The following is a 25092-nucleotide window of genomic DNA, read 5'->3' on the forward strand; positions in this document are numbered from 1 at the left end:
TCTTCCAATGTGCACACAGAAAGAGCCAAGCAGGAGCAAATTTTATTAAAGGCAATCTAAGGCTGAAATAAAAATAACCCTCTACCATACCAGGAAAGATTAGATTTACAACTGAGTGGTGTGACTTCAATACTCAAAAGGTGGAAGCTGACCATTTGTAATCATTATGGTCTCCATTTTCCATAAAGCAATGAGCAAAAAAGTCCATGGTACTTACTGGTACACACCCATATTGGAAATAGGAACAAAATTTTCCAAGTTATTCAAAATTGGGAATTAGTTTCTCTTCATCTACATACTATCTGAAAAAATAGCAATCAAGTCTAGTATATGCTGGGAGAGTAACATTGATTAAACACAATGTGTCTGGTGATGCATGAAAGCTGAAATCTCTGATCTTAAATTTATATAATCAAATGTATAATAATCATCCAATGTACATACTACTTGGTAAATTCACCAAACACGGAGGCCATTAGACCAACAAGGATCTAATGCCACTGTGACCTACCTAAGCAAAGCAAAATCTAAACCTGTAAATGCCTCAAGGTTACAAGCTAAGGACAGCCGATCACAGTCAACTAGGCTTTAAGCTACAGCCATTCAATAATTTCTTTACTTGGCTTGTCTTTTCTCTATAACACTTTATCCAAGCACCAATCCTGGGGCACTCCTATCCACTTCTACTTTTGCATGGCCCAATTCAAATAGATTTTTGCTCAGATAAGCTCTTAAAATTCAGAATATGCCTCATTTTACCTTTTCACGTGTCTCTCAGCTGAATTTGCTTATCACCCTTATATTTATATAGTAACAATATCCAATAATAAATTACTCTTTTGCACACATATTTTTGTCACCAAATAAAGAGAAACACAGCCTGAATATTATGTAGAGTAACTTAATCAGAAAAGGCCTGGAAAACTTTTATTCCATACTAGAAAAAAGAGGATAATTTAATCTCAAATTTCAATGATGGAAATTTTCTAAATTAAATGTTTTCTCTTTGATTGTTTCTTGACATTATTAATGCTGGCAAAAAGTTCATCTGAGGAGAAAAAGGAGTGTTTGTGTTTAATTTCTTGTGAATATCATAATTCTTATATAGATCTTAATTTAAATGTATGCAGTTTTGATCAATTCACCTCATAAGCTCATGATCATTAAGCTTCATTTATTTGGAGACTCTTTAATCAATTTTTAATAGAAATAAATAAATAAATCTAAGGGAAACAAAACTCACATTCAGCTTACCCTGCACAATTATTTCAAAGAAAGAGCTATTTAATTGACATTTGTGAAGTAACTATTTATATTTAATATGTATTGAAAATAAAAATACTTCTAAGTGTTTACTTAAGATGAATTTTACTGAGTAATACTGATTTCTAGTGTGTCATTATTAATATATGCAAATAACCTAGAATAAGGATATTTGAGTGGTAAAGAGTTTCAAAGTACAGTATAGAGATTTTCTACCTCTTAAATGGGGAGTATGGTGATAGACCAGTGGAAAATCCACAAGCTTAAACAGATGGAAAATCTGAAGGATTTTCTCAGGCAAGTATTTTTTCTGATGGACAGATGAATCAGTCCACAAATATTCCCTCTGCCACCCTTGGACTACACAAGAGTCTTGGCAAATTAGAATCCACCTGAAGTGTAGGTGGGTTTCAGGAAATTGAAACATAACTCCTTACAAAATCTTCATGGAATTTACTAGTAGTGTATACTTAACACTTGGATTTTCAAACTGTAAACTGAAGTTCAAACTGCTAAAAAATGCATGCATTTATTTCTAGATTATTAAGTGAAAAAATGATGTGCAAATAATTAATTAATAAAGTAAAGGACATTTAATATCCTCTAATGATAAAAGCATTGTTAAACTGGGCTCTTGCTTATTGCATTGCATGTTTTGTAATGTGTTCTACCATAAGCTCACTTTGTATATAAAACTGAGGAATTTGTTTCAGCCGGATTCCAATGGAAAGAGAATTGAGGAAATAAGTTACAAAGGCAATGTTAATAAGGGGCAGAAATTCAAGCTCTGATAGTACATTTTGTATCTGGATATAGCAGAGAACTTTCCAATTAAGGCCAACAAGTAGAAAGCTGATAACTCTGAGCTGAGATTTATAAGGAGAGGTCAGCAGCATATAATGAGAATTTGGAGCACATACATCCAGCTACAACACCTTTAGTAAAAGTATAGCTTCTAATGCCAAAAGCTAATGGCTCCATGACAATAATAAATAATGGTGAGAGAATATTCTAGCCTCAGGCCTAAAGAACTCTGGTGGCATTAGACAATTTTCATTAACACTAGCTGAAGGAGTAGTTCTAAAGGGGTAGTTTCAATTTCCTAAGTGTCTCAGCAGTAGAATATGTAAAATCGCAATAGGCAAGGAACACCTTTTCGTTGAAAGCCATCCTTTTCTCCATGGAATTTACATATAGACATGTCCTTGCAGAAGAGAGAGAGAGGGAGAGAGAGAGAGAGAGAGAGAGAGAGAGAGAGAGAGAGAGAATTGCTCATATTTCCATTACTCATTGTATAACAAACAAACAAAATTTTAAGTAAATAACACTTAAAAGTATTCACTTAGTATTTATTGTGTAGCTACCAGTATAAGCTCAGAGCACGCATGTGTATGAGACCAGCTGCAGTTGTGCCCTGCACAATCAACAAGGCCATTTACAGCCAGCCCTGAAGTAATATTTAAGAACACAAACTTCAGAGTTGGCAGATCTGGAATCAAGTGACCCTAACCATGTGACTGTGAGCAAGTTAATGAACCTGGCTAAGTTCAGTTTCCATATGCATAAAATAAGGATAACAATATCAACCACCACCAAGGGTTATTGAGCAATAAATGCAAATAAAACACATAAAACACTCCCTGCCAGAAGTTAGTGAGCTATGAAACTTAACTGTTTAATTTTTTATTATGACCACCATGTACCAGCCTTTGTATTAAGTGCCAGGGGGGTGGGGGAAGTGAATATGAGACACATGTAATCTTAGAGATTAAACTCTATTGCTAAATATTAAGTAACCATATCATTCTTATTTAACTCTTACCATGAAAATGGACATCCTATATAATCCTATATAATAAAGAGGTATTATGTAAATTGACGGTCATTCCAACACAAAAGATGGCCGCCCCAATGTGGTCAAAGATGGCTGCCCCCATGTGGACACAAGATGGCCACCACAAGCTGGCTGGCAGGGGAGGGCAGTTTGGGTGATCAGGCCAGCAGTATAGGGCAGTTAGGGGTGACCGGGCCTGCAGGGGAGGGCAGTTAGGGGCAACCAGGCCTGCAGGGGAGGACAGTTAGGGGTGACCAGGATGGCAGAGGAGGGCAGCTGGGGGCGATGAGGCCTGCAGGGGAGGACAGTTGTGGGGGACCCAGGTCTGCAGAGGAGGGCAGTTGGGGAGGACCCAGGCCTGTAGGGGAGGGCAGTTGGGGGGGACCTGGTCTGCATAGGAGGGCAGTTGGAGGGGATCAGGCCTGCAGGAAAGGGAAGTTGGGAGGGACCAGGCCTGCAGGGGAGGACAGTTAGGGGCAAACAGGCCAGCAGGGGAGGGCAGTTAGGGGTGACCAGGCCGGCAGGGGAGGGCAGTTAGGGGTAACTAGGCTGGCAGGGGAGGGCAGTTAGGGGCAATTGGGCCAGCAGGGGAGCAGTTAGGCATCAACCAGGCTGACAGCAGAGTGGTTAGGGGCAATCAGGCAGTCAGGCAGGCGAGCGGTTGGGAGCAAGCAGTCCTGGACTGTGAGAGGGATGTCCGACTGCCCCTTTAGGTGGGATCGGTCCTAAATGGGCAGTCAGACATCCCTCGAGGGGTCCCAGATTGGAGAGGGTGCAGGCTGGGCTGAGGGACACCCCCCTCCCCCCCCTGTGCACGAATTTTGTGCAACGGGCCTCTAGTCTATAATATGATAATGTAGCTTTCTCATCTGATATCATTAGTAGTCCACTAAGGTCTGATGTATCTGTAGTCTTTGTGGCAGTCACATTGTACAAACTGAAGTTCCCCAAGTGTCACAGCTTCCCCAAATCCCAAGAAAGTAGACTAGAGTAGGGAAGAGGTAGAATTGATAACAGCAAATATGAATAGTACAATGAAATATTAACCAAGAAGACTGTCTAATTTTGTAAAAGGCAAATCAAGTGCAAGAACACTGTAGTTTTTTTTAGCATTTATACAAGGACCAAGAAAATGCATTTTGAAATCTTGTCATATCCATCCCAAGATTGACAGCAGAATTATTCTTCTTCAATGCCACCAAGCAAGACCTTGAAGTCAGGTCAGGTATATTATTAACAGCAGAATGGATTCCTCACCTTTAGGGAACTTTCATACAAACCCTTGTCTCTTTCCAATGCTTATCAGCCCATTAATCACAACAGTTTCTTTCCACAGATCTCTCTTCAAACTCTTACTCCACAAGTATGTCTCAGCCACTCACACATTGCCCAAAATATAGTTGTATTTAGTTATTACCTTGAATGAGTGCAACATAGGTCCCAAAGTATACCTATATTTAGAGGCTACCTGGGGTAAAAAAGAAAAGTTACAGCGAGGGCTGCTTTTGACATTTTACAAATCAAAAAGAAATATGCTGAGTTATTCTAGTTACACTGTAGTGGTTCTTACAGAGGCATTGGGGATGGGGGCGTTGTTCCTCAGGGGATACTTGGATTTGTTTAGAGATATATTTGTTGTCGCAATTGGGAGTATGCTACTAACTTTTAGTGGATATAGGCTATGCCTGGACTCAAGTTAATCGAGGTAGGACTTAGCACTCATAATTTAAGAAGGCATTCACTCACTCTTGGGATAATGCCAATGCAAGATTAAAATTTCCATGACCCTGAAAATGAGTGCCCTCCTTAAAATACTGTGCCCTAGCTGACTCCCTGGCCTCACCCTAGTCCTGATCCTGGGTAGAAGCCAGAGATGCAGCTAAACATCCCCACAAAAGAAATTATCCAGTTCAAGATATCAATAAGGCTGAGGTTGGGAAACCCAGGCTAGTTTAGAGAATCTAAAGAAAAGCTGGGTTGGAAACTTTTGACTTCTACCCTTTCCACTTAAAGTTACAAATTTAAAATCACACGTATGTTAAATGTGCCTAAAGTGAAATAATACCACATGCTAGCATTTAGTTTTAACCTATTCTATTCCTATTCACATACATAGCTTACAATGAAGTTAAATTAATCTGACCCTCCTTCCTGGCCTCTGTGCGCAGGGCCCAGTCTTCCCTCTGCTGGTGCCACTCACTCATCTCACCTACCTTTAAGGTCCATATGCAAAGATACCTTCTAGTTGACATTTTCCCATCAAATTGTGACCCCTTCCTTCTCAGACTTCTTTCTTTCCCTCATGGTTCTTATTATACAAGTCATTTATTTACTTATTTAACTCACCCCATCCCTACTCCCCAACACAAACATGCACACAAATACACAATACTAATTTAGCTTCCTATGGCCATGGGCCAAGTTTTCTTTACTGATTTCAGAGAGAGAGGAAGGGAGAGGGAGAAAAAGAGAAATGTTGATTGGCTGCCTCCTGCATGCCCCCTACTGGGGATCAAGCCCACAACCCTGTCATTTGCCCTGACCAGGAAAGGAACTTGCAACCTCTCCTTGCATGGGAGGATGCTCAAGTGAGCCACACCAATAAGACTCAAGTTTTCTTTATATTTACTTTCCCAACCACCTGAATGTAGAACAGTGCTTTGAACATGTAAAGTACTCAATATGTTTTAAATAGATCAGTGAAGCAAGTATCCTATATAATAAAAGCTGAATAATGCTAAGTATCCAATCGTCTGGTCAGCCGTTCAACCAATCAAAGCGTAATATGCTAATGATATGCTAAGGCTGCTCAACTGCTCCCTATGATGTGCACTGACCATCAGGGGGCAGACTCTCTGACCAATAGGTTAGCTGGCTGCTGGAGTCCGGCCGATCATGACAGCCTTCCCGTGGTCCCTCCCCAGCTGGCCAATATCCCGCATCCCTTCCTGGCCCCGATTGTGCACTGGTGAGGTCCCTCGGCTTGGCCTGTGCCCTCTCACAATCTGGGACCCCATAGGGGATTCAGAAAGCCAGTTTCGGCCCAACTGCAGAACAACCAGTCACTATGATGTGCACTGGCTACCAGGGGGCAGATGCTCAATGCAGGAGCTGCCCCCTGGTGGTCAGTGCACTCCCACAGGAGCCGAGCTCACCGCTGGTGAGTGCAGTGGTGGTAGCGGGACCCTCTCCCACCTCTGGAGGTTTAGCCATCAGTGAGACATCCCCTGAGGGCTCCTGGACTGCGAGAGGGTGCAGGCAGAGCTGAGGGACTCGCCCCGAGGGCACAAATTTCATGCACTGGGCCTCTAGTACATGATCCTATCTAATAAAAGAGTAATATGCAAATTGACTACCACTCCAACACAAGATGGCTGCCCCCATGTGGTCAAAGATGGCTGTCCCCATATGGTCAAAGATGGCTGTCCCCAGTGGACACAAGATGGCCACCACAAGGTGGCCAGCAGGGAAGGGCAGTTGGGAGGGATCAGGACAGCAGGGGAGGGCAGTTGGGAGGGATCAGGCCTGCAAGGAGGGCAGTTGTGGGGGACCCAGGCCTGCAGGGGAGAGCAGTTAGGAGTGATCAGGCCAGCAGGGGAGGGAAGTTGAGGGCAACTGGGCCTGCAAGGAAGAGCAGTTGGGGGGAACCCAGGCCTGCAGGGGAGAGCAGTTGGGGGGAACCAGGCCTGCAGGGGAGGGCAGTTATGGGTGACCAGGCCTATAGGGGAGGGCAGTTAGGGGCAATCTGGCCAGCAGGGGAGCAGTTAGGCATCAATCAGGCTGGCAGGGGAGTGGTTAGGGAGTGATCAGGCTGGCAGGCAGAAGTGGTTAGGGCAATCAGGAAGGCAGGCAGGCAAGCAGTTGGGAGCCAGCAGTCCTGGATTGTGAGAGGGATGTCCCAGATTGGAGAGGGTGTAGGCTGGGCTGAGGTACACACACCCCTGTGCACGAATTTTGTGCACCGGGCCTCTAGTAATACATAACAGACAGTATGAACCATAATATTTCCTGGTGGCTATCTAATTCTAAATATAACATTGCATTATTAGGCCTTATTAAACTGGTACCAATTTTCTTTTCCTGGCAGATGTCTCCCATCTATTTCAAGTCTGATATCCCAGAATTATTGAGGTTTGTCTTCTGCAGGTAACTAACTTGACATTTTGCTATAAATAAAAGTAAAAAATTGAATGTATTTTCCCCCAAAAGGCCTATTCTAACAGAAAATATCTTTGAGCCTAAATTCAAGAAGCTATGAGCCTAAAGAAGAAAATAAATCTAATACCTAATAACAGTTGAAGAAACAGCTTTGTAGTATGTCAAACTCTTCAGGAAGCCAAATAGATGCAGCCTGAAAGCACATTTCCATTAATCTCTATCTCACCCTTGACCTTAAAACTATTCTGAAACATTTCTAATTTTGAATTTAACCAAGAATAAACTAAGACAATCTGTCATTAATATTTATCTGTAACACAACTCCTCTTAAAAAAGAAAAAAAAATCCTTATACAGTCAAATTTTCCAGCTAATTTGTCCTTGAAACAAATGTAATATATCTTATGTTTCTAATATGTGACTTGAAAAAAGAAACTGAAGGCTTTCCCCCTATGGACACTATGAAACTGCTGAAGGTAATCACTTAATCTTCTTATCAGAGAATCTGCTTAACCTTTAACTAGTACCTGAAAAGATTAAATACTAATCTTACAAGTTTATTATGAAACAGTTATTGTCAACAAATAACTCTATTGAAAATTAAATGCACATATAGTCCATGATAACTTTCAAAACTTGAGGTCACAAAGTTACTGTGTTAGGTTTTCTTGGGGTGCTGTTTGATTCTGTGACAAAGAAGAATCATTTTAATTGTTTGGCCCATAGCCATCAAGTTGGGAGAAAGGAGCTGACTCATTCTGAGCATCCAGTATGAGCCAAGTAATTTCCATGTTTGCTTCATTCAACACTTGTAAAATCCCTGCTTCATTTAATACTTGTAAAAACCCACCTTTTGCAGAAGAAGAAATGGCCTCATGAGGTTTAGCAAGTTGCCCATATTCACCCCACTGGTATACAGTGCTTCTACAAGCATGATCATCCAGCTGTCAAACTACTACTATCCACAAAATGTTCCAGATTATATTTAACCTATGAAAGGCAGAAAATCTGTTCATATTTTAAGAGTGTTCCACTAGTGGACTAATATATGCAACTTGATTTTAAACTATATAATAATGTTCAAGGTCAATCAAGGACTATGAGCTTCCCAAAGAGGAAATGCACTACACCAAGGAGTGTGACCAAAATAGGAAGCCATCGTTGTGCTGGATTTTCAGTGGTGTGCACAAAGAGAAGGGAGGGAGCGTTGGGAGGTATCACAATTCCCACAGTGCCAATCCAGTTCTCACTCCTCTGTGCCTTGTTCCAACTGATGATTTTGGCCTACTTACAGTATATAAGGCACTTTAGTGCCTATTATATAGCATAAAAAGATGTAAACATGTTTGTTTGTCTTTTTCAAAAGAAGTTTGCATGCAATACATAAAAAATTTAAAAAGCAAAATAATATATAAGTTCCAAAATTCTTATTCAATCAGTGAGTGCTATGAAAATTCAAAAGAAGCAACAGATTATGCTAGCTGAAGTCATCAGGATTGGCATTGTTAAAAAGGATGGGATTTGAGCTGCCTTTGAAGGATAAGATACATATCAATAGGTACAAACTACAAAAAAAATACTAAATTGAGAGATCAAAAGTTTGGACACAGAAAGGCACATAGCATATTTGGGGAGTGAACTAAATATGAAGTTTAAGACACACAGACACACATTCTTAAACGCTCTGGAGCAGAAGATTTTTATAGCAATGACAAAAATATTGCCACCCAATTCCACTAAAAAGTTGCTGTTAAAAACAATTTTTTTTCATTTTATTACTTATGAGTAGATCATTTTTGTAGTTTGATGTATACTGGCCATAATATACTATTTTAAACAAATATGAGAAAGCATATCATCTTAATAGACAAATAACTTTCAGATTAAAAAAAAACTGACTTATAATTTGAGAAAACTTAATACTATTCTACTATTGTATCTGGCAGAAATGGAGACAAATAGATACAGTTAGATGAAAAATGCTATGGACCTAAGGTTTGTCTATCCCCCAAATTCATATGAAGCCCTAATCTGAAAAGTGATATTAGGAGGTGGGACCTGTGGAGGTAATTGGAATTAAATGAGGGAGATGGGGTTCTCATGAAGGGATCAGCACCCTTCTAAGAAGAGACCAGAGAACTTTGTCTCTTGCTCTATCGCTCTCACATGCCCACTCCTTCTCATCCTGTGAGGATGCAGAAAGAAGGTGGCTGTCTACAAGTTAGAAAAAGGCTCTCACCCAAAACCAAATTAGTTAGCACCTTGATCTTGAAATCCCCACTCTCCAGAATTGTGAGAAATAAATGCCTGCTGTTTGAGACACCAGTTTGTGGTATCCTATATAATAAAAGCCTGATATGCTAAGTGTCCGGTCATCCATTCAACCAATCAAAACATAATATGTTAATGATATGCTAAGGCCACTCAACCACTCACTATGACCTATGACATGCACTGACCACCAGGGGGCAGACAGTCGACCAGCTGACCAGTCGTTAGGACATGCACTGACCACCTGGGGGCAGATGCTCCAACCAGTAAGTTAGCTTGCTGCTGGGGTCTGGTCAATCAGGACTGAGCCAGATGGGCCAGACACACCCTGGAGCCCTCCTGTGGCTCCTCCCTGGCTGGCCAACCTCCCTCGAACCTCCCCAGCCCCGATCGTTCACCGGTGGGGTCCCTCGGCCTGACCTGCACTCTCGCAATCTGGGACCCCCTTGGGGGATGTTGGAGAGCAGGCCAGGCCAAGGGACCCCACTGGTGCATGAATTCGTGCACTGGGCCTCTAGTTTTGTTATAATAGTCCAAGTGAACTAAGATAGATAAACACAGTAGGTAAATAGATAGACCAACTAACAAACAAATTGACCTCCAAGAAGATTTAGAGATATGAAGACAAGAAACTAGTCTTATGAGAATCAATGTAGTGTTAAGAGATTATTTCTATCTGTAATCTAAAGGTGGGAAAATTTAATCTGAATGCTGGGTGGGACATTAATTAATTGATTAATTTATTTAGTCAATAATTGAGGACCTATCATATGGTAGGCCCTAAGCTAACATGCACACACATACACACACACAGACCCACACACACACATGCATGCACAGACACACCAAGAGTGTGATGTGTTTTTTTCACTATATACTAGGGGAGATAGATGTATAAGCATATCATTATAGTCAAATGTACTAAAAGCTACAACAGGGTTAGATTCAGTTGCTATGAAAGCAATACATGCTTCTTATGGAACTCTGACATAATTTCACAGAAAAGTGACAATGAACTGAGTTATGAAAGAGAAGCAGTTAGGAGGGAAAGGTCTGATAGGTCATTTCAGATATAAAGAACAAAATACTCAAAGACACAATTTTTGACAAGACCTGAGCACATGATGGCCTTGAGTCCCTGCATAAAAAAAATCAGAAATGAAGACTGGAAATGTAGGACAGTGCTTGACAGTAAAGCAAAGCTAAGGATTACAACAGTAAAGGGAGGTCAATGTAGGTTTTTAAGCATGGAAGGCATATAACTAGTTTGGTTTTTAGTAAAATTGCTGTGAGGACCAAGTGGAGAATTACCAAAAAGAACAGAGAAGCTGTGGGACCCTTCAGGTGTGAGATATGAAAGATGTCAACTAAAGCATGGCATCAGGAATGGAAAAAAGATGTTGGATTCAAGGTTATATCTTAAGTCTTATGAGTTTGATGAAAATTTGGATTTAGATGGTAAGAAATGTCAGGAATGACCCTGGTGTTCCCAGTGTGAAAGATTGGGTGGATATTAATGGTTTATAACATTGGCGTGGCTGTGAATGGAAGAATATCATGTAGGCAATGGCCATGCAGGACTGCAGCAAAAGAGATTAGTTAGGGCAAGAGTTGTAGACAGGAAAACCATCATTTTCCTTTGGAAGGACTGAATTGAAACTCTAAGACAGATGTGGCACTGAAAAAATTGAGTCAGGGAAGAAAACAACAACAGAGGGTTCAGAAATAGTGTCAGGTGATAGAAAAAGAAGGGTCTATGAAGCATGCAAAAGTAGGGAGGAAGATTATCAAGTGTATGAAGAAGTATGGGAACTGAGCAAAGACGATGGATTTATTCAGAGAAAGTCCTCATATTTAATCTTACTTCCTCTGAAACTTTATGGGCAAAATATGTCATTACTTAAAAGTAAAAAAATTCCTTCCTCAGAGATAAGGTTTCTCTCGAGCAAAATGAATGGCAGCCATCAGACATAAAATGATAAATACGTAAAAATCAATAGTTTGGCAGAGACACATACATATATAGATAATTGCATGATAACACAGTTTACATAAGAAATGGGTATGTACTTTATACAGCACAAGAAACCTTAAAATTGCAGTCCATCAAATTTATATACTCCTGAAAGAATTCATTTAAATGTTCCTAGTTAAATGCAAAAGAAATTAATGGATTTTTTTTTCATCATTGAGGTTGTGACATAATGCCACAGGAAATTATTTCTGGTTTAATTCACCAATCGTGCATAAACTCTCTGGGGTTCCAGGTCAATGTATGAAACAGAGCCTGGTGTAAGTGATATGAGACCTATAGGGAACTGCAAGACTGGCTTCATTTCTAATGAGGGGAAGTTTTATTTACAAGGCAACTCAGCTGTGAAACTGAAGTAATAACATGAATTAATTTATACACTCTGAATTCAAAGGTCGAGTACTTTTAACAACTTCTCTCCATGTTCTTGAGAGTAGGAAAAAAGCTATATTAAGTAATATTTGTAAATGTTTTAAGAACAAAGTGTCTTATTGGTACATCATGAACTCCTACACGATATACATTCAGATGGAAAGTTTAAATTGACTTTATTCAGTGGCGATGAAATTAAAACTGCCCTGATTATACAATCTGTATCCTCTTTGTTTTCAGCACACAAAATTTAATTTCCCGTTACTCAATCTGACCAAGATGTCACGCGCTGTGAGCCTGAAAGTGCGGAGGCAACATAATTAAAGGAAAAATTAATAGAAGCTTTTATTTTAGAGTTCTTCTGATTCAAGAGTGTATTCTAACACATTGGTTAACAGAAATATATTCATTTCTGTGATAGGACTGGTTGCTGGCAAAGGAGTGAGAAGAATCTAGAACTTGAATTCAGGACTCTTGTCTGAGTCTGGCTCTACACTGTATTTTTGTGACTGTAAGTGTCACCAAAAGACCCTGAGCCTCATTATGTTCATCTGTAAAGTGGAGGTTTATTGCAATGGTCTACCTCACTAAATTGATGAGATGAATCCATGCAAGTACTATGTTCATTGTAAAAGACTATACAAATAAAAAACTTCATTACTTTTAAAAAAATTCTTATCACTGGTTTAAAAGGCAGTTCCATTTTTAATTTCTTAGCGGTAACTCCAAACTGTTTTTCCACAGTGGCTGCACCAGTCTGCATTCCCACTAACAGTGCACAAGGGTTCCCTTTTCTCCACATTCTCACCAACACTTGTTTGTTAATTGATGATAGCTATTCAAGCAGGTATGAGGTGATATCTCATTGTGGTTTTATTTTTGTGTGTTTTTCTAATCAATCTATTGATTTTAGACAGAGAAAGGAAGGGAGGAAGGGAAAGGGAAGGAGGGAGAGACAAAGAGAGATGGGGGAAGGAGAGATCAATTTGTTGTTCTCCTTATTTATGCATTCATTAGTTGATTCTTGCAGGTGCTCTGACTGGGAATCGAACCTGCAAACTTGGTATATTGGGATGATGCTCTAACCAACTGAGCTACCCAACCAGGGCTCACTGTGGTTTTAATTTACATTTCTCTGATGATTAGTGATGTTGAGCATCTTTTCATGTGTCTACTGGCCATCTGTATGTCATCTTTGGGGAAATGTCTATTCATGTCCTTTGTCCATTCTTTAATTGTATTGTTTTTTGGTGTTGAGTTTTATAAGTTCTTTATAACTTAGATATTAACCCCTTATCAGACAGATATATCATTGATGTATATATTCTCTCACTCAGTGGGTTGTCTTTGTATTTTCTTTCCTTTGCTGTGCAAAAACTTTTAGTTTGATATAGTCCCATTTGTTTCCCTTACATTAAGGAGATATGTCAGAAAAAATATTGCTATGAGAAATGTCTGAGATCTTACTGCCTATGTTTTCTTCTAGGATTTTTATGGTTTTGAGTCTTACACTTGTCTTTAATTCATTTTGATTTTTTTCTTGTGTATGGTATAAGAGGTGAACCCAGTGATTTCACTTGTGGGAATATATCCGAAGAAACCCAAAACACTAATTTGAAAAGAATATATGCACCCCTATGTTCATTGCAGTGTTGTCTACAATAGCCAAGATTTGGAAGTAGCCCAAATGTCCATCAGTGGATGAGTGGATAAAAAAGTGGTACATTTATGCAGTTACTTTTATTTACTCATTTTTAAGTTACAAAGGACATGGAAATAACCCAGTACAGAACTGGATGTACTGATTTGTGGGGGTTAGGCTTAAGTACTGACCCTCACTTCAAAGTCACATGTTTTTCCCTTAAAAATATAAAACAAAAACAAGCAAAAGTAAATAAATAAAACTTCAGACACTTAAAAGGAATGCAGAGAAAATAATTCCTGGAAATATTTAAGGTCGTTCTAGCATTATTTAAAATAAGACTCTTCTGTAAAATGCTCATGATTCTACTTTTATAATTTATAACAATAGCTAGTAATATATTCTGCTTTTACCTGCTTTATGCTATGTCCACATAATACAATGTTTCACACACAATAGACTGTCAATAAGTATATGATAAATTGGAAATTTTTGAAATAGGAAATAAATTGAAATAGGAAATAAATTGAAATAGGAAATATTTCAGCTGTGAAGTGTTACACATAATATAGCTCAGCTTATGTACATTTTTAAAAATCTGTCTCTTTAAGTAAAAATTCTATCATTCAAGTATATTTTTATATAAAGAAAATTATATTAAATGTTTCAGCAAATTGATGTAGATGTATTGTTTTGTCCTACTTCTCCAGTTTATATAAGTCATATTTGCTATTACCTTCCTTTCTTTCAATTTGCATCTCACTGGTGATGAAGGAACATACCTAGGAAAACATGCTTGTATCACATCATCCTAACCCCTGGCCACAGCCACTTAGATCAGGGGTTACATTAAGTGAAGGGGAAAAAAATAACTACTATTTATTGAGTAGTTGCTATACCCAAAGCATTTCTCTTACTTTTCACTTTCCACATGTAATTTATTTATTGCTCATCACAACTTTGAGGTAGTACTATTATTATCATCCCCATTTGTAGAAGAAACTGAGTCACAGAATTCTAAAGAAAGTGTCCCAAGATTACAAGATTTGGAGCTCAAATTCAGTTCCAGACAGTCCAGCAGCACCTGAGCTCTAACATTACTGCACACCGTCCTTAAACACTGCCTACCACCTTAGCACCATCTTTAGTTGAGACTAAGATGATTTTATTTTCTATCTCAATAATTTGAAGTCTGCATACAGAGACTGAGTCCATTGGACTACATTGGATACTAGAAGTGTGAAGTCATTTAGCACTGCAACACCATGGATTATTGGTAGGCCCTGGGGAAAACCAGCCCTGGAATACCATTCCAGCAAGATCTGGCCATACTTCCTGAAATTAGGCTCCAAGAAAATTCTCTGTATTTTCAATTACTGAATTTATTACTTTAGTTAATTTGTGAAAGCCCCTGTCCTTGATAGTATAAAAATCCCTCCATTGGGAGCAACTAAGAATTGTACATAAAATATAAAAAGTAGATAGAAAAAAATAAAAAGTAGATAGAAAGGAATGTCCAGATAATAAAACTAACTGAAAGGGGAAATCACATGGTTAAGAGGAGTATTTCATTCAGGTGTCCTCTTGGAACATTTGGTGAACTCAGTGGACTTGGACTTGAAGGTTCACAGCCCAGGGGGTACTTGCAATAGTCATAAGGCCCAAGGGCAGCTGGAGATGGAAAGTCTAAAAGGTGACATGCCTTCCTCTGATTCAATACATCTGTAACATCATTGTACCAGAAACATACACACACAATACACTGTATCCAGCTGGCGATCACAAAGAATCCTGTCTGACTCTAAATTGGCACTAGGGAAGAGGAACAAAAACCATCACCTGAGGACTCATGACCAACTGATCCCTCACATGGCTTTGCAGCCAAATTTCATACTACCAAGATGGTTCAAACACCTGAAAACAGTTTACAGTGTTGGGTAATGTCCCAGGCCTTGGCAGAAGGAAATGCAAATTCTCTCAACTCGTTAATCCAGTTTAGCCCAAGCTTCAAATAATTCCCACATGATAAAGATCCAGGTAATGCTCATTGGTAAGTCAATATGAAGCAAGAACCTACAGAAACTAGAGAGAGTAGAATCAGGTCGATAAAGACATTAGATAGCAAAATTATCAGCCAGAAAATATAAATTAAATATGTTTAAAATAGAAAGGATTAAAAGTGATTAAAGAATGAGAGGCCATGAGAATTACAAGAACTAAACATTTTAAAAAAAACAACAACACATGGTTGTCCATATAAAACTTATTATTGAAACCAAACAACCCCCCTCCCCCAATAAAGCAAATGAATAACAAATACAAAAATTCCAAAAGTGATTAGCTCTGAGGAAAGTGGGTGGGGACAAGGAGCTTATAAAGCCAGGGTGACTGTCAGTAAGAGGTGCTGGTGCCAGGACAGATGAATTCGCCAAGGAACAGAGAAAGCCAAGAAATAGACATACACAAACACACACATAACTTATTTTTTTATTTCAAAACTGGCACTATCAATCAGTAGGGAAAAGCTGTTGCTCTAAGCCAACTGGTCATCCATAAAGCAAATATGACACTAGATTATCCCTTCACACCATGCAGAAAAATGATTACCAAATGAATCACTGTTCATGATAAAGCAAAGCTGTTGCTGAGTTATTCAATCCAATAGTCTATAACCACATGAGGCAATTTAAATTTAAACTTAAGTTAATTAAAATTAAATTTAAAAATGTAGCTCCTTGGTCACACTCTTCACATTTCAAGTGCTCAATAGAAACATCTGCCTAGTGACTATCATATTGGACAGTGCTCGATATGAAATATTTCCATCAGTGTAGACATCTATTAGACAGTGCTAAGAGATATGATACTATTTTTATGACCTAGGAGTTGGAAAGGATGTATTAAGCAAGAAATAACAGTAAACAAACAAAAAATGGAAATAACTGATAAATTCAACTATTAAAATTCAGAATGATTTATCAAAAAATACTATATAGAAAATGAAAATTAAAAGAAGCTTTCATCTGAAGGATGGCTCTTACAATATGTATATGCACAATATATGGGATATATAAAGAATTTATATAACCAATAAAAAGATAAACAATATTACAGAAAAATGGACTAAAAACTTATCAGATATTGCATTCTATTTGATGACAGAAAAAGATAATTATAGTCTAATGGATTTTTATCAATATCCATGCTCTATTTTAAATCACTAAGAGTAAGAGGGGAAACGATCTATTTTTCAGACTGAAAGGAAGATTTATACTGGCTTACACAGCCACCCAGCAACAAATAAGTAGGTTGATAATAATGTTTGATCATGTAATTAAATAGATACTTCTAATGTTAGCTTATCCTTCATTAAAAGATAGTTTTCTAGTTCACCTAACAATTTATCTTTACCTTATTTCAAGCACAAAATAGAGTACTTGGGAAACACAGTACATTTATGAAAACTTTTGTAGAATCTGATGGTGACTAAGGCATTAATTTTATATTCACTTATGAAGAATCAGAAAACACAAAGGTGTGTGTGAGTGGAAAGTGGAATGGAAAAAGTACATAAAGTTATAAACATATACAGAAATAGTGAAAATATAACTGAAATGAATAGTGTCCTCAAAGCAGACAAATTGCACCCTTGACTTGGTGGTTATTACTCTGTACACCACCCTCTTCTTTACCCAAAACAAGAATGGACAGGATAAAAGCAAATCACCTTCCAAGTTTCCATATACAAAAACAAAAAAATTTATATTTAAAAAAACTTGTTTATGTACCTTACAATTTGAAACAAAACTACAATCACACTACATTAACAAGTGATCTAATTTACACTTAGTTTTGACCAAAGTCTAAGAGAGGCATTAAAGAGTTTCTGACCTTTTACTTGGGCATATTATTTCTAAAAAAATGATACTAAACAACTTCAAAATAATTTATTAATATCATAAAATACCAAAGAGAAACATGTGACAGTTTGGGCAGTGTGAGTATAGGACAACGGTTCTAGAGGTAGACTCAATTTGTCAGAAAGAAATACACAAGAGGGAATAATCCGTGCCAGATCAAATATTACAGAACATATGACAATCACTAGCAATAATTAGGAAGAGTCTATACCACAAATTGGGATCCTAGGCCAATGGATGGAGAGTACATGGCAAGCTAGAAGTCACCACAGACATGATCCACTCTAGGGCAACGTAGGCTGAGGTTCAACAATTCCTCTCCCAAAAAGAGATGGTAAAGCACATGGCAATGCCCCAGTTCTCAGAGGATTGCAGAGTCAAAGATTTCTATAATCAATAATCAGCATTTGGCCCTGGATGGGTAATTCACTTGGTTAGAGTACCACCCTGATAGGCCAAGTTTGTGGCTTCAATCCCCAGTCAGGGCACATATAAAAATCAACTAATGAATGCATAAGTGGAACAACAAATGGTCTCTCTCTCTCACTCTGTTTCTCTCTCTCTCTCTCTCTCTCTCTCTCTCTCTCTCTCTCTCTATCTCTCTCTCATCTCTCCCTCTCTTCTTAAAATAAATAAATATATTTTTTAAAAAATCAGCATGTGGACCCTAGCATAAGGTAGTCCTAATGGGGATGAGAAACTCAAGCTCATGAATGCAGGCATGTAACTCCTATTATAAGAAAAAAAGTGTCTAGATTTGCTAGAACAACAGTGGAGACCCATAGATCAGTCAAAGTGCACCAAATCTTGAATCAGATTTGTTGTTGAGAAACATTGCTAAAAGCTAATATTTCCAATTGTCAGTATGGGAAACCCCATTCCAGCTTAGCCTTGCTACTTCCTAGGATCCTAGGCAGAGACTGTTTAAGTATATATTTTGCTTTTACTCAGAATGGCCTGCCAAATCACATTATATTTGGGCTGGATTTGTAAGTACAATCAGTGAGCTAACTTTGCACAGCTAAATAAAGCAGACAAAAGGTCATAAACTCAGATTCTGGTATGAAGGGTAATTTTTTAAAAAGTAATATTATAAATAATAAAAACTATAAATATTTCTCCCAGTTTGGAGGGGGTGAACTTTCATGCGTAATATTATGTTCCTAATTAACAATCCCATATGGTTCCCTTTTGAGGTATATCCTTATTGCGCACTTGTTTTCTCTTCCTCACAAATGTGTGCCTCTTATTCCAATTTCTTATTTTCTATTCCTTTCTAATTCTATTGTGCTGTCACAGGGGTAAGAATACAGATGTCATTCTTCTTGCAAAACCAAACCAGGAACAGAAAGTTATTAGAAGGGCCTTAGTCATCGACTTTCCAGGCTAATAAAAATGCCAAGAGAAATGTTATAATTTTGTGACATCATGTGGCAAAAACTGTTCTAAACCCATAGGTAGGGCCATTTGTTTGACACCTGCCTCCTTAATATTAACTCTAATGCAGACCAAATTGTGCTGCCTTCATATGCAATATTTCATAAACATAACTCACTATAAATTGAACAATTATACTTTTCAGAGGAAAGGGTTTATATAAGGCAGTAGAAAATTTCTAAGTTGATCTGTTTTGCTTTGCCCATAAAATCCCAACAATTAATCTATAACACAGAGTTCTCTAAGTCGGCAGAACTTAACACGATTAATCAAAGCTTTTTCATAGGTAGAGATCTAAGGGAGCAAGAAATCAAAATCCACACAGCATCCCTGAAGGAGACGGGGAAAAGAAGCCAGTACAAACCTGTCAACACAGAACTCAACTGCAGAGCTAAAGTGTTGTCAGGCAGTTCTGTAGGGCCCTGACCAGTTCAGATGCTAAGAGTATGATTTCAGTGTTACAATTTGGCACCTATTGTCTAGTTTCAATCATTAGCCCTATTAATTACTAACTTGGTGAACTTTGGTGAGTCACTGAATGTCGTAGAGCCTTGTTCCTATTTCTGTAAATAGTAATAATGGTACCTATCTTATGTGTATGGAATAAACAAGGTAACACATGTAAAGTGTTTAGGATAGTGCCTGAGATAGTAGGCACTCAATAAATGCAAGTCATCATAATAAATCATTATAATTGCTTGTTTTGAGCGTAAGTTATATTCTTCCATCAGACTGGTAGCTTCTTCCCCTTGCACATATGCCAACATAGCCACCAGCTCAGAGTTAATGATATCATACAACTTGAATGGCCACCATGTGATGTGTACAAGGCTGCTTTCACCAGAGCTGTGAATATAGAATCCTTAGAATCTGTCCACAGGGAACCAAAGATCTGCTGTTCTGGTATGAATGTTGCCAATTCATAGTTTAATAAAAATGTAGCCCTGGCCAGTGTGGCTCAGTTGGTTGAGTGTGGTTGCATGCTCATAAAGGTCACTGGTTCAGTTTGATTCCCAGTAGAGGCACATGCCCAGGTTGTGGGTTTGGTCCCATTTAGAGTGTATCGAGGCAACTGATCAATGTTTCTCTCTCTCATCAATGTTTCTCTCTCTCTCTCCCTGTCCCTTCCTCTTTCTAAAACCAATAATTTAAAACAACAACAACACACATTTAAAGGGCTTTATAAATAATACAATTCACAGGCACTTTCCCTCCCAGGCTAATCAATACTAATAAAAGGGTAATATGCTAATTAGACCAGGAGACCTTCCAGACAAAGCCATGGTGGCAGGGCTGAGGCAGAGGTGGTTAGGGGTGATCAGGCCAGGAGGGGAGGGCAGTTGGGGGCGATCAGGCTGGCAGGGGTGGGCAGTTGGGGGTGAGCAGGCCAGCAGTAAGGAGTGAGGGGTCCTGGACTGTGAGAGAGATGTCCACCTGCTGGCTTAGACCCGATCCCCAGGGGGATCGGGCCTAAGCCAGCAGGTGGACATCCCCTGACGGGTCCCGGACTGTGAAAGGGTACAGGACGGGCTGAGGGACACGCCCCCTCCCCCTTAACCCCCTTCCTCAGTGCAAGAATTTCGTGCAACGAGCTTCTAGTACTAAAATAAACTTACTAACAAATAAGGCTGGGGAAAAATATGAGCTGCTTGTAGATGAAGAGTTCACTGTGTACAGGCAAACCTTCTCACTAAAGCTGGATAATCACTTTTCATAGATTCAGTAGGATTAACACTAGGTGAAATACTGGGCTAAGCAACCTCTAAGTTCCTTTGAGTGTGTGATTCAATTTATATGGACAGATTGTGTAAAATCCATGATATTAAACCTTCAAATCTAAAACTTAAATTTTCCTTTGTTTGATTCCTACCAATCTGAAAATAAAAAGGGTATATCTTGTAAATCACATTTCGTAAAGGCTACATGTATATTTCAGCAAAAAATATTTGATAAAATCTTCATGTCAAAGTGAGAGGTCACTAAAAAAATCTAACATGTAGAGTTTTTAGGATAGATGAGAAATAAAGTGGATTCATTGAATAGTTCTTTATAATCAAGTGTTGTAAATGGGAAAATGTAAGAATAGAAAAATTAAAAAATTATATCAGCATAAAATTCCACATAGAAAGTGTAGCCAACTTCCAAGTAAAACATCATTTCTCCTATCAACGATATCATTTATATATCAAAAATTCACTGTAGATAGGTGATTCTGACAAAATCAAGGAAAAAATATGAGCTGTGAGCAACTCAGGAGATGGTATCAGCAATCAAAAGTCACAAGCATTTCTCTTTGGAAGTTCTTGACCTTAATACCCATGTGGATGTTATTACCAAAGCCACTGTTCAGAATGAAGACCACACACCCACCCTAAGCGTGCGTACTGAACAATTAAGACTGCTAATAGTCATGCATTTTAGAATTGGAAAAAAACATTTTACTTTAAAAGAATTAGCTTTGCATATCTTTATTTTCATTTCTTTGGAAGATGGAAATGTGAAAGGAAAAGTCTAGTGACTGTTTCAGTAGACTGGCAAACAGTCAAAACTTGGGAAACTTGTCTGTGCTTCTTGAATGCTTGTGACTTTTAGTCATCTTTTAGCCCCATTATTGACTACAACATTTTTAATTTCATTGGTCTCAGTCATGCTAGGAACAATGGAATGAGATTCTATGGAAACACAATTAGCAAAATAATACTAAGCATCCATATTTTAAAATGTATATTGGTTAGCCATGCAATAAATGCTTGAGCATGAGGTATAAAATAAAGCTTTAGAATGTGGTGAGAAAAAATCATTGAGAGATACTGAGTTGTGTGTTTAAGGAAATCTGTGAGGTCTGCTTATCAGAGAAGCACATAAACAGTATTGATAATTAACAAAATAACCATAGTAACCTCCCATGGGAAGTGTTCATTTAGTCTCTAATAATGAAGTCATATTTGAATAGTTTTGAGTCTTTTAGGTCAGACCCCAGGATTCAACAATTAACTTCCACCTCAATAATTCCATTTATCATTTCGTTTTTTATTATTGTTATATCAATATTAAAATTTTATTACCTCATATGGTCTTGATGTTTGTCATTTTATTATGAAAATGGGGACATGGTTACCTTCTTTGATATGCATTATAAAACACCTGAGAATATGTTGCATGTTTAGAACTCTGAAAATGAAATCCAAATTTAGTTACTCTTCAAGCACATTGAGGGCTTTATAAATAATACTTTCAAAAGTCTATTTGGTCTTCAACACAAAGTTCTTTCCTCAAGACTATAGTTGCTAAATGGTGTTTCATAAAATTCTAATGTTATAAAATTCTGTTCAAAAATGGCATCTGTAATCAAATAAGTGTGAACAATTATGAGCTTAGGCATTGCCTGAATAACTGTAGATTGGAAGCTAGTGCCTGTCCAAAGTCAAGTAGAATATTATGAGTATATTAATAACTAGAGGCCCAATGCACGAAATTTGTGCAAGAGTAGGCCTTCACAGCTGCGGCTTCATCCGGAAGGTCACCCAGAAGGTCATTCCGCTGTTCTACCGTTAGGTCAGTTTGCATATTATGCTTTTATTATTATAGATGATGAATGAGAGGGTGCATATATTTAATAAGAAGAAACCATTTTGCCTTTATAAATCTTAGAGTGTGCACTAATTTAAGTAATATATTCCCATGATTAAAGATGTGAAGAATAGAGCAATAATATATGCAGATTAATTTTTTTATTCCATAGTTTATGAAGAAATGGGCCTAAAAGTAATGCTAAAAAGAGAGGCAATTTCATCCTCACACTCCCTATTAACTCAAAATATTATGTATTAGAAAAAAATATACATTAATTATTTAATAAAGTTAGCCAGCCACTTCTGCAAAGATTCTATTTATGCCACAACATATAACAATTAAAATCTATAAAATCTCACTCCTTTGAAGTAAATTCTCAAGCAGAATATGACTTTTAACTGAGTAATGATGCTAGGAAATATGTTATTAAGTGTAACAGGAGAAATGAGTTTGAGATACCATTTAAATAATTAATGTTAGGAAAACTATGGAAATAAATACATGTGTTTTAGCTCTCCTCATATAATGGGCTTATTCCAGAAATGCTAAAATTCCTCTAATTTCCAAGGACAATACTTTGCTCCATAATAAAAGTTACTCAGTCCCCCTTCCTTATTTTATTGAACATTATTTTTTGCCCTTACAAAACTAAAATAGCCCGGCTGGTGTGGCTCAGTGGTTGAGAGTCCATCTATGAACCAGGAGGTCATGGTACTTGCCCACGTGTTGGGCTCGATTCCTAGGAGAGGGTGTGCAGGAGGCAGCGGATCAATGATTCTCTCTCATTATTGATGTTTCTATTTCTCTCTTCTGCTCCCTTCCTCTCTGAAATCAATAAAAATGTTTTAACCCTTTGCACTCGCTTGCTTTTTTCTCGATTCCTTTATTCTAATGCTAACCATGTCGAGTCACACTCGACATCCGAGTGCAAAAGGTTAAATAAATAATAAAATAAGAAAAACTAAGAGCTTACTTATAGAGGATAAATGCTAATTTAGACACTCTTAGTGTTCTACTAGAATGTCTGAATTGCATGGCAAATGATTTCTGTAGTTTATTTTTTTTTTAGTTCTGTTCAAAGTAAATGATAAATGCTTTGGTCAGGAGCAAAAGAGAGAATTGGCATAAAATGATGTTATTTGGGTACTATAGGGTGCTTCCTACCTTCAATAAATACATTAATGTGTGCCTCCAATTTTGACAAGCAAAATTGTGTACAATGAAATCCCTACTCTATGTATTTATGTCTAAAGGTCACAAGCCTAGGGTGGTAAAGCTACCAGCCAGTTACTGCAGGCATCATGCTGTTGCTTGCCCTTTATGTTTTTCTTTGTTAGTCAGGCTTTTGGCAACTCTTAGGTTCCCATGACTATCATTTGTAGTTTCCCCTTCCAGTAAAACTGAAGGGCATTTCAGGGAATAGTCACTAGGTCCTGGCCAGAGTCAATGCCAAGATTCAACAGAGTCAAACCATGGAGCAAGAACCAGGCCAGGGTCCAAGGTGAGGCAATAAGCAGGCTCCAACAGACTCATCTTTTTAGACTCTCTGGTACTTAGAGTTCACAGGATAAATCCACGTCTGATGACCAAGATGAAGTCCAGAAAAAAACAAGTCTTTATGTTGATGAGGTTACTTTACGTTGATTAGGTTACTGTTTCAGAAACAGACCGAAGGCAGATTTCTGGAGCAATGGCAGCACCATTCATGACACTCAAGAACAGGAGTACAGAGCAAAGATAAGAATGCCTGGCAACTTTGCTGGTATCATGATTGGCATAATTGTGTGATACACAGTGTACTTGTTTCACAGAGGCAGCAAACTCAGCATCTGAATGTTTGCCAACCTTGGCACATAATTCTCTCCACATACCTGTTTTCAATCGTATCAGGAAATTCCTCTTACAAACAACTGTAAAGAGAAGAAAAAAGGTGAAAATCAATGTCAAATGAAAGTAGAGCAAGTTTATTAGTGATCACTGGCATATTTGAAACAAAATTATACTGAAAAATTGAAAAAGTATGTGGTTGTGGGTTTTTATTTTCAGATTTCTAGGAATTTGAGAGACTTCTCGGGAATATAAAAAGGAGATGGCTCTACAGGCAAAATAATGTATGATTTTTTTTTTTAAGTTTAATTCTCTAATGAAATAAAGTTACAGAACCATGGCACTTCAACCACCTTATATTCTGATGCCTTTTAATAAAATAAAGGGCACGTCAGAACCACTTCCTTTAAATCATTAATGACTTCATTACAAAAGATGGTCCTTTTCAGGAGCCAAAATATTCACGTAAAAACTTTTCTCACCCCAATAGACAATCCCTCAATATTATGTTTGTTAATATCAGGACTAATAACCTTCAGTAGGATTGTTGGTAAGAATCCTAGTATGTTTTCAACTTGATTCCCTATTTCCACTTTTGTGAAAGAAGCCCAATGATACAAGAAAACCTAATTTGCACAACTTAGCTTTGTTTGAATTACTGGCCTTAGACAGTTGGCTTTGGCAAACTGCAGCTTATATATTATACATCGCCTTATAAATAAATAGATGGTCTGTGCTCATAATCTGTCCTTAAAAGTGTTCAA

General features: G+C 38.0%; 1 protein-coding gene across 2 annotated transcripts in view; it reads right to left on the reverse strand.

The window, feature by feature from the left end:
* SLC16A7 (solute carrier family 16 member 7) overlaps nt 1–25092 on the reverse strand; it is a 151216-nt gene that overhangs the window by 107829 nt on the left and 18295 nt on the right. Inside the window, exon 2 of one of the 2 annotated variants that reach the window (XM_054718918.1) lies at nt 24373–24411. The exons of the other annotated variant lie outside the window; for it this stretch is intronic. The gene's annotated coding sequence lies outside the window, so the exon portion shown is untranslated. The remainder of the gene's footprint in view (nt 1–24372; nt 24412–25092) is intronic. 2 annotated transcript variants of the gene reach the window in all.

Source organism: Eptesicus fuscus, chromosome 7 (genome assembly GCF_027574615.1).
Source record: "Eptesicus fuscus isolate TK198812 chromosome 7, DD_ASM_mEF_20220401, whole genome shotgun sequence".
Lineage (NCBI taxonomy): Eukaryota > Metazoa > Chordata > Mammalia > Chiroptera > Vespertilionidae > Eptesicus > Eptesicus fuscus.